Raw genomic sequence first — 9,843 nt, 5'->3', positions numbered from 1 at the left:
AATTTCCCTACTGTTAGAGGCAACTTTTCTTTTGTCAATGGGGCTAGAGCATTCTTTGGAATGAACTTTGAGTGTTCTGCAGCTTCAGCCAGCCTGTAGGCGAGGCTGAAGTCACGCTCTGCCTCTTCGCTGTATGCAATGCGTTGTCTTGGCTTTTAGTACTCATGGTTCCTTTGCAAGCGATTGAAGAGTGAAGAACTTTCGTCGTGTTGCCATGTTGAGTCGTTTGGGTCTGTGTCATCCCATTCATTGTTCAGGTTGCGCGCCCCAAGTCTGGTGTAAACTGGTCCTTTTTGGACGTTTGACAGGTAGTCATAATAGCTTTTTGTCTCTCCCCGTGTATCGCGTGTATCGTGCACGCTTGGCCTTCGTAGGGGATGGGGCCTGGTCATTCTTCCTTGAAGGATTTGCTGCTGGGGTATCTGTCGCGCCCCCTGACTCGGACCTGTGGGTGTAACTAAAGATGGTTCTGCTTGCAAAACCGCTTGTTGTGCGCTCAAAGACTGATACACAACATTGATGGTAGCAATTTGCTTGGCGTACCAAGAGGCTAGAGTTTCGCCTTCAGGTGGCCCTAATAGCGCTGAAATGTTCTGAGGTGGTGCTAGATTTGAAGGTCCAGCACCATTATTTCCTGGGGTTACCGTTTGGGTGATGCGAGTGATGCTCGCGTGGGGTCCCCCAGTGTTGGTTACTTCGATTTCACCTATTTGTTCGATATCTTGGGCTTGGACGTTTTGGTTGTCCTCCCCCAACACTGCGTTAGAGTTTGCACCAAAGCCAAACTCGGGAATGATTCCTTAACCAGCCATGATCGAAGGAAAAAACTTACAAGAACTCAGAAAAAGAAGATGAAAATGATTTGTATAAAACCGATGGGCGCCAATGAAGAAACACGTAACTAATTTTATGGTTAATTAGTTTGGTTTATGTTTCTACCATAAGGGTAATCTTCTTAGGCTTTCTGAGCTCCTTAATGATTGGCTAATCCTGCAAAACAGAACACCGTTAGCTCGTTAAGAGGGGAATATAGGGGTTTCCCTCTTAACCAGACTCCGACGTGAGAATAAGCGACTGCTTTGACGAAATAATTAAGTATTAAGAGTGAGAGTAGAGGGAATCGAATGTTTAACCTGTGAACTAAGGTCTTTATTTATAACCGGAGAGGTGTAAGAGGATGTGGGCTGATAGGCCTTGTGCCGGAAGGCGACAACATAGCGGATATGATCTTTGTCTCACTGGTGTCGACCGTGAGTAGCTTCTAGAAGTTCTCTGGTGCTAGCGCATCGTGAATGGAGCCATGTGTCACTGTTGTCAGCCTTGTTGTCCCTCTGCCATCAGCAGATAAGTGGAGATCGTGGGGCAGGTGTCTCTGCCCTGTGATTGGTGCCACGTATGCGTCCTTACGTACTTTGTGCCTCCTGCACGTCAGACGATCGTGGAGCACGATTGAGCAGCGCTTGGAGGATGCGGATTGGCTCTTTTCATCTGCCACCTGTACCTTCGTACCTTCTGAAGTGTTCATGCGCTATAGATCCTGCGCGACCTTTGCTAAGCACGTTACTAGCCCGCGCAGGATTATAGGTGTTGGAGACTCATCCAGAATGCTAAGTGTTGAAAACAATGCTCTTTCTTGTTTAGACCTCGCGCGATGTCAGTCCTTACTAAAGTAACCCGCGCGAGGTTGGGATTGAACATATTGCTGATTAAGGAGTATGGTCCTACGCCTGACCTGGAAGAAGGTCTGCGCGGCTTTTTGGGACCATACCACTTCACAATGATTTCACTTGGGACCATACCACTTCACAATGATTTCACTTGGGGACGTAGGCTGATGCCACCCCTAAACTACATGGACGTGCTTTTCACTTTAATCTACGAATATTTTGTACCAGAATGAAACTATGTACTAGAAACTGATTTAATGCAAAAAGAAAAAGGTTATTTTGAGAGAGCATATAGTGTACGTATCGGCGTCATGGTTAAACAAGGAGGATTTCTCTAAGATTTTAGAACAAAGATGATGCGATATTTAGAAATGAATGGTATAAAATTACTCCTAATGTACAATTACACAAATGATCCAAAAGATTAAAGATAATACCTAATTATTAATACAAAGTTGGACATGTATCACCACCTTATTTAGCCTCAATAATTTTCTCCTATATGTACAATTACACAAATGATCCAAATGATTAAATATTTTGTAAAGTAGGAAAAAGATTAATTTGGTTTTCTACCCATTTCTGACATTACAATTTTACAACATTTTATTCGTTATAGATAAACCTTTAACTTAAATCATAATATTTTATAGTAACTAATTATTAATTAAATCCGCATAACAATTGTTAGTAAAAGTAACAAATCTAATCTATGACCTATGAATAAGATTAATTTCGTGTACTTCAAATAAAAGATATATTCAAAATATACATAATAATAAATATAATACTGTTTATATACATGGGTGTGAGTTGACTACAAAGTCTCTAATGTTCATATATAATAAAGCAAAGGGTTTCTATCCTACGTGACACAATTCTAAACCCCCCTCTTATTTTTATCCCACTTTTCAAAATTCTAGCCTTCCACATCTTATGTGTAATTTTATGGGTTTTTTATTTTTTATGTTTATTTAAACCACAAACTCACTTCTATAAAGAAGGAAATGTCAAAGCTTTGGTAACCCACATATGTCTGTCTCAGTAATGCCTCTTTCCCTCTCTGCAGTACTTAGAGAGTCAAAAACCCTACACACCCCGTACCATCTTTCTCTTCCCTTCTTTCCCTCTGCTCCTTCTGGTCATGCTCTCCTTTCCTGCTTTTGAATTTGGAAATAGAGGTTTTAAATTTCAAAGCCTCTCTCTCTCTCTCAATTCCATATTAGACCGTGGGGTATGGTGGGGCGGAGGTTTGGGGGATGGGTTGACACGTGGCTAGGGGGGCTTCGCTAGGCTGACCCACATTGTAGACGGTATGGTGGGGCGGGGGTTTGGGGCGTGGGTTTGGTGGGCTTTGCTGGGCTGACCCAAACCGCCGCTGGACTATTTGAATATTTTTTAAAACAAGAAATTTATTTTTTTTAATATTTTTAAATAAAGAAAATTACATAAAACAATTCCTAACGCTTATATTTTTTTCTTTATCTCTTATCTCATCTCCAAGACTAGATGCAACTCATCACCCTCTAGGTGATCAATGGGCTGGGATAGAAATTTCAAATCATCCCGTTTTTGTTTCTGGGCATCTCCAGCATCTTTGCTCTTTCGAAGTTCGGCCCTTTGTTGTTGGAATACGTTGAATGTATCTAACTTGAATGCAATGTCATTTAACTGATCGTTGTATAGTCCCCTACGCGAGCCCGAACTCCTAGCTGAAGGCGATGCCATACTCGATCTTGATTTTTGAGCGCGCCTTTTTGCGGCATCTCTTCCATATTCAGGCCGGTTTGGGGAATCATCCAAAAGTTCCTCAAACTCTTGATCTCGGCTTCGGTTTCACCACTTTTTGGGTTTTGCTTTACTTTATTTAAAAAGGGGTAACTTTATAGAACAGTAATCAAGTTTCATTTTTGTTTCGTCAAAGTCTCTCAAACTTATATTTTCTCCTTAAAGTTACTCAACTTTTATTTTTTGTTCAAATGATGAATAATTACTAGGTTACCAGTTGCCGCGCTTGATGATGTGTTAAATAACTTTTTTTTTCTTAATTCCTAGTGGTTATACGGATTATGTAGATAATGACATGGCATTGTTAATAAAAAAATTCAAGAATACTTTTATTTTTTATTTAAAATTTACAAATATTCATATTTTATTTCTTAACAAGAAACTATTCCTCCATTGTTGTATGTGTGTATCTCACTATTGCCTCATCAAGCATTTTTTTGTTCATTGTCATGGTGATATGATAAACCAAATAAAACGTGATTCCTTGTTTTAAACCTAAATGGAGAAAATGTTGAATCGTGGTCCGTCCAAACAATTCTTGTTCCCCGGAATGGATTGAAGTATGAACGGAATGTTGAAATTTATCGAAGAACAAAATCCAATCACTAAAAAGCTGAGATATATGTAATTATATATCCTAGAAATTCTCTTCTGTGAGAATCACCAAGAAAGTCCGTATGTGATTTGAGTTCGCAGAAGGTTTTGGGATTGATGTTAATTGATTCTTTGATCGGAGAGTTTTGGTTCTGATTGGATTCTATATTAATCGTTTCTGTTGATGGAGCTAGGTTGTAATTTTGAAAAAAAATCCAAAAATTCATGTAAGCCTTAAGGAGATTTAAAAAAAATTGTGACCTGACACATCATCAAGCAACCTGGAAACCTGATAATTACGCAAGATTGAAACAATAAATCAAACTTGAGTTACTTTAGAAAAACAAAAAAAGTTTGGATGACTTAGTTGAAACACCTAACAAACTTGGTTACATTTCTATGGCATTTTCCCTTTAAAAAAACCACTAAATTTTTTAATTTGGCTGCTTATCTCGCTCCACTTCGAGGATAAGCTATCGTTTTCACGATAAGCCTCCCTCCCAATTCTTGATGGAATGATCTACTAACCGCTTCCCACAAATGGGTTCGATGTTGAGAATTTCCTATTTTAATAAAAACATAATTTAATATATTATAAATTTATATAAAAATAACCATAAATATTAAATAAAATAAGGGCTACAAAATATTTAAGAATACCTAAAGTTGGATGTTGAGATTGTTGACACCAAGCCTTCGCCAATGCAAGTTCTTCATTAACGACCCATTTAAGTTGTTTTCATTTGACGGTTTCAAGTGTTTTCTCCGCCTTGGTTTTTTTTCTTATTACTTCTCTTTTTGGGAACTATTGAGGCGGAAGGACCATCTTTGGGTAGTTGAGTTTCGGGGACGTTTTCAGTTTGTGAAAGGTCAATGGAGGTTGGTGAAAGTTTGATAGGCGTTTGTGTAAACGGGGTAGGTATCGAATCCTCGGTGTGTGGGAAGTCAGTAAACACACGATTCCCAAGATACGATCCATAACTCGCTTCAAGGAGCAAAGGGAGTGTATGAAAAATGGACGAGGCATTGGACGATTGGGTGGTGGGCTAGGATTATTTTCTTGGAACCCATACGGGTTGTTCGGGATGTAAGCACGATTATGAGGATGCATTTTCGGTTTTGTAAAATGATAATTGAAGATGATTATAGAAGATGTGGAGTGTATTGCGGTTGAATATGGTAAAAATAGGAATTGAAGTGTGATATTTATAGTGAAAAAAACAATTTTTTTAACATAGCCGTTGGCCAACGGCTAGCCTAACGGTTATTTTGCTTGGCCATTAACAGTCTGCCATGTCACCTTGCTTCCCCTGCCCCACGCCCGGCTTCAAACCCAAGCCCCAAAGGCCACGCCCCAACCCAAGCCCCATACCCCATAGTCTTATTTCATCTTTCACGCCTCTCTCCTCTCACTCTATCCTTTGCTTTCTCTATTGTATTGATCACAAATTTAAAAAAAGTCTATTGATGTTCCATTTCAAAATTAGGAGAAAGTTTTAAGCATATTGTACCCTAATTTCATTGCAAAGTTCAAATACACTTAAATTCTTTGGCATACGTTCTCTCTCTCTCTCTCTCTCACTCTCACTCTCACTCTCAATTTCGATTTCAAAGTTCTTTATGTTTTCTCTCCCAAATTCCGGCAGCGGCTGCAATGTTTTCTGGTAAAAATATTAGACGGATCAGGTGGAACCGGTATCCATGGTCCTCATGTTTGATGACCACGCGTTGAACAAGACCACTAAGGCTTGGGTCCCCCTCTCCAACTAATCTCTGAATGAGTGTGCAGAATGTTCCAGGAGGAACTATTGATAGTCTTAGGATTGTTGATAGTGGGGCGTCCATGCACAAGATTGGCGACATGCGGCTCCGAAACATCATCATATCTAGGAGTTGTTGCCTGTGATGGAGAGAGAAAAAGAAAAAAAGTGAAAGAATGTCTGATGAGAGAAGTTGAAAGCTTCGGCAAAATGGAAATCACTACAAAGTTCGATTGTAAAAGGCTTTAATCAAGTCCCCAGGATAGATTCAATCAAAATGTACGCAACTGCAGTACGTCTGAAGTTTAAAATCAACAAAATGAACGTGCAGTGTACATTTCTTCGCGGTGTGATTGAAGAAAATGTGGTTGTTGAACAAACCAACCAGGTGTGTGGATGCCTTGGCGTGGATTGAACAACCGCACACTACTTCTTAAAGAGAAAGACAAAGACCTTCGCTGGTGCATTGTGGAAGACCATCCGGACCTGGAGGTTTCTGGTCTTGTTGTTGTGAAGAGTTTTTCTCGGATTAAGTGACGTAGCTACAAAAATCGACTTTGCAGTCCACACCGGGTGGATATCCAGTTTAGGAGAGCGCTTAGCTTCCTGTCAATGCACGAAGCATTTGCAGAATATGGTTTTGAATTTCTAATCTCTCCTATACTTGTCGATATTTAAGCTGCTTTTTGAATTATTATCTCGTACAGCACTCTTTGGCCTGACACGTTGAACTCGAATATCACCTCACACGTGATTTTTTCTCTATGAAACTCGTTAATGTTTTCATGGTCCGCACTGCTTACCGATGTGCCAACTGATTTTTCCGAAATTCGATAAATCAATTCTGATTAAATTTAATTTTGGTAAACGGCACTGACGTAAAACGTGAGTTAACCGACATCGGAAAATCATTTTTATAAATATTTGTTTGTTTTTTCTTAATTTATCATAATTTGTTGATTTTAGGGGGAGTAAATCCAAAAATTTGAAAATTCAAAACATCGAAAAATTTCAAAAACACAAAAACAATAGAAAAACAAAAATGAGTTTCCTCGCGAGCAAAAGAGAAAATGATAGTACATCAGCGGTCTGTTCAAAACTCTTTAAACCTTAAATGAAAAACGATAAGCAACTCTATATAAGATGTATCGGTAGACTCACAATCATTTTAAACTGTGTAGGGTGATATAAACCTTAATCGACTGAAGACCAGGTGGGAATCACTCTTTGGCATATGGTCTTGGTACCGAAATTTCGTTTGAGAGATTGCCGAGGTTCTGAGATATTCGGTGTTTATGATGTCTTATCATCTGGGTATCATGGTTGTATCTTTTACCGAAAAATAAGGAAGACGAAGTCTAGATCTTCCATGATACTATACATAAGTGTACATACTGCATACGACCTCAATAAGTGATCAACAATCAGATGTCCAATCAATAAGTGATAAAATATCACATTTATCCGAGAGTCAAGTTCGTCTCTTTGCTGTACGATGTACTGACCTGTTCACGGACTTGCTCTTGTGCCCTCATGCATATGAAAATCAAGTTCCTCATCAATAAGTGATTCTATCACAAAGAGCTTGTTTTCAAATCAAATAAGTGAGTATCTCACATTCTTTTATACGGTCAAACAAATGTTAATGGGTATACTCACCGGTAAGATGAACTCTCGTGCATACCTTGATACGGGAATGTGTCGTGTGTGGATGAACACCGGTTGGTAAGTATAAATCATACACTAATCGTACCCCCTCGCCATGATTACATCTGATAAGTTGAGCTTAAGTGGACAACAATACCGATAATTGTTATAGGATGCTTATCTAAATGTTAACTAACTGAACAACAAGAGCGCTTTGACATGACCGTACACTGATATGATTCTCTTACCCTCGAAACACGCACAAAGATTGTCTGTAAATATTTATTCACTGCTTTCAGTTTCTGCATCATTGTATATATTTACTTATTGCTTTACTTCTTTACTTTTGAAAAATGAAAAATTCCAAAAAGATTTTAGGTGTGTTTTAATATAAACTTTATAAAAGCCAAAAAGATTTTGCTTCTGGTTTATTTTAGATTGATCGATGTTGGAACTTGAGTCTATCCTACCCAAAATCCTGATCGTAAGCTGGAAAACAATTGCATCTTCATAAACGGTCGAAGTTGACAGATTTTGAAAGTTAAAGGATTAAAACTGAACATTTTCTAAACTTTCAAACTGTTGTCGGACGGTAGTTGATTGAAAAATGGTCACATGTGTGTCGTTTGTTGATGTTAACTATATTCCAAGCGGTTGTTCTCATTATGCGTTTAGATTTCTTGCATGTGTAGATGCTAAAGGCGAAGAGAACATGTTCGATGACTAGCTTCGGAATGAAGACACGATGTGAAGGCACTCAAAGGATAAACATGATCGAGTTGCCGATGACCCTTCATCAACACCACAAGGATCTGAAGAATTAACGATCGAAAGATTCACGAGCATAACTCAATGGAGAGTTCATTCTAAGGGGGAGTTTATTAACGCACTTCCTAAATGAAATGGGGACTTTGTTGATACACTTTCTACTTACGACGCGTGAAGACTTTGAAGATCCTCCGACATAAAAGACATGGAAGACGAACCATCACAGCAGCGTCCAAGGGGGAGTTTGTTGATACATTTTGTGTGGACGCGGCACGTTCGGTTCGACACTATTACGTAATGAAGACCAAGTCGGATATCCTCCTATCCTACTTGGGTTCGACAAGTTTGTCTCAGTTGTTATGTAATGTATAAATGAACAATGCATGTTGCATACTTGGTTTGTGTCTGTTTATGTGTTTATATCGGTCTGCAGCAAACTGTTAACAGTTTGCAGCATATCCTGTTTAGCAGCCCTCGACGAAACTCCAAGTTTTGTCGAGCTCATATATGACGAAAATCCCAAGTTTCATCAAAGACATACATGGGGAAACTCCCATGATGAAACTCCAAGTTTCACCATGTTGAAACTCTAAGTTTCACCATGATGAAATTCCCTCATGATTAAACCCCCTGTGTGATGAAATTCCATAAGTGACGAAACTCCCTTTTTGATGAAACTCTAAGGAGTTTCACCATCCTAAGTGACGAAACTCTAGGAGTTTCGTCAACCTTTGAAGTTTCGCCAGCCCCCTTTCAAGTTTCGTCATATCTTGTGTTCAACTGCCTATATAAACACCTCATAATTTCACACTGAAACCATGAGAACATAACCCACTGTGAAAGTTTATTTCAAACATCGTTTGTGTCTGTTTGAACCTTGTTCTCATCTAATCAATTGAGTGTGATTCATTGGTTATCTTTTGTTTGTTATCAGTATCTGTGTTTGGTTTGGCATCATCACGGGGATTCCGCACTCGTGACCGTCTATGTGATAAACAAGTGATTTGGTTTTGTATCGATCCTCCGAGAATCAGGACCTACACCAACTTACAAAATATAGTGGTTTTTTAAATAAAGCAAAGCAAAACCCAAAAAGTGGTGAAACCAAAGCCGACATTGTGACAAATGCATTGGTTGCATTCAAATCAAATGTGGGGACCGACTTCCGTTTCATGCATTGTTGGGAGATTTGTAAGTTCCATCCAAAGTGGGCGAATATCCCCAGTAGTAGCGAAAGTAACACATCTTCCAAAAGGTCAAGGGCCTCGTCCCAAGCCCAATCTGATGCACGAGATCAAGAGTTTGAGGTTTGAGGACCTTTTGGACGATTCGCCAAGCCCAAACCGGCCTGAGTATGGAAGAGATGCCGCAAAAAGGCGTGCTCAAAAATCAAGATCTGGTACGGCATCGCCTTCAGCTGGGAGTTCGGGCTCGCGTAGGGGAATATACAACGATCAGTTGGATGACATTGCATGCAAGTTAGATACATTCAACGTCTTCCAACAACAAAGGGCCGAACAACGAAAGAGCAAAGAAGCTAGAGATGCCGCTAGAGATGCCTTGAAACAAAGACGGAATGATTTGAAATTTCTATACCATTGATCACCTAGAGGGTGACG

This window comes from Helianthus annuus, chromosome 9, assembly GCF_002127325.2.
Source record: "Helianthus annuus cultivar XRQ/B chromosome 9, HanXRQr2.0-SUNRISE, whole genome shotgun sequence".
Lineage (NCBI taxonomy): Eukaryota > Viridiplantae > Streptophyta > Magnoliopsida > Asterales > Asteraceae > Helianthus > Helianthus annuus.
The sequence above is the reverse complement of the archived record's forward strand: the minus strand, read 5'-3'. Positions refer to the sequence as shown.